Below are 1,137 nucleotides of genomic sequence, written 5' to 3'. Positions count from 1 at the left end.
CCAATTTGAGGTGGGATTGTTACTTTTCTAAAGAAATCCCACATTCAAGTTTAATATCAAGGCAGGTGTTAGGTTCCACCAGGGACAAGACAAATTTTTTTTTTTTTTTTTTTTTTTTGGTACCGGGAATCAAACTCAGAACTTTTCCCTTGCCAGGCAGGTGCTTGTGCCACTGAGCTATATCTCTGGCCCTGGGACAAGACAAAATAGTATACTTTACATTTATCCAGGGCTGAGGAAGGGCACCTCTCCTTTTATTTAAGAGTGCTAGGTGTTTGAGGGCTGGGGCTTATGGGATCTCAACTTCTTTTGAAGAATGGGAAAAGATGGTATTGCTGGGCTACGTTCTTTGGAAGCTGTCATGCAAGGGGAACAAAATTACACTTTAAACAAGACATGCAGTACCCAGGACAAGCACTCATAGATCACCACGCTCTCATTTCTCACTCCTGGAATGCTTCTGCATTTTTCCTTCCCACCCTGGCTTGAGGGGAAACTGACTGAGTTTTAAGTACTCCATTTTAGGTACTGTCTCAACTCAATCTCCACACCAATCACAAAGAAGTCTTTTTATGATCCTATTTTAAAGATGCAAAGATGGGGAAGGCTCAAGTTAACTTTCCAAGGTAATGCAACTGCTACGTAGCAAAGCCGGGGTTTGAACACTCTGGTCCCAAAGTCTGAGCTGTCACACTTCATTACACTCCGGAGTAACCTCTTTATTGCTCCCTAGGTAAAGTTTTCTGCAGTTGTATGAATGAAATGGGCGTATGTTCCGGAGGAGTCTTTCCTTAGTTCTCATTGTCAAATTGGCCAAGAGGGCTTAGTTGTGGATGCCTTAGATAATATTTAGGAAATTAGCTTCCTAATCTTCCCATTGCCCTGTGCATCCCCAGGGTCCTTTCTGAGGCACAGGAGCTGTCCTACCAGAGCGGAAGTCCTGCTGGGAGCCACTGACATTGAAGTAAAGGTCAGTTCCCTCTCTGGATTCTCCACAGTTCAGCCCAAGTTGCAGGACGTGGAGGATGGAGCCCATGGCCAGAAGCTGACACTTTCTGCTCTTCCCTGGTAACCGCAGTACACCCCTCCTGTCTGACCGTAAGCTATCGATTGCTGTCACCTTCCAGGTACACTGAG

The sequence above is a fragment of the Chinchilla lanigera genome, unplaced genomic scaffold (assembly GCF_000276665.1).
Source record: "Chinchilla lanigera isolate Chin_1 unplaced genomic scaffold, ChiLan1.0 scaffold00092, whole genome shotgun sequence".
NCBI classification, from domain to species: Eukaryota; Metazoa; Chordata; class Mammalia; order Rodentia; family Chinchillidae; genus Chinchilla; species Chinchilla lanigera.
This window is presented reverse-complemented; position numbering follows the sequence as displayed.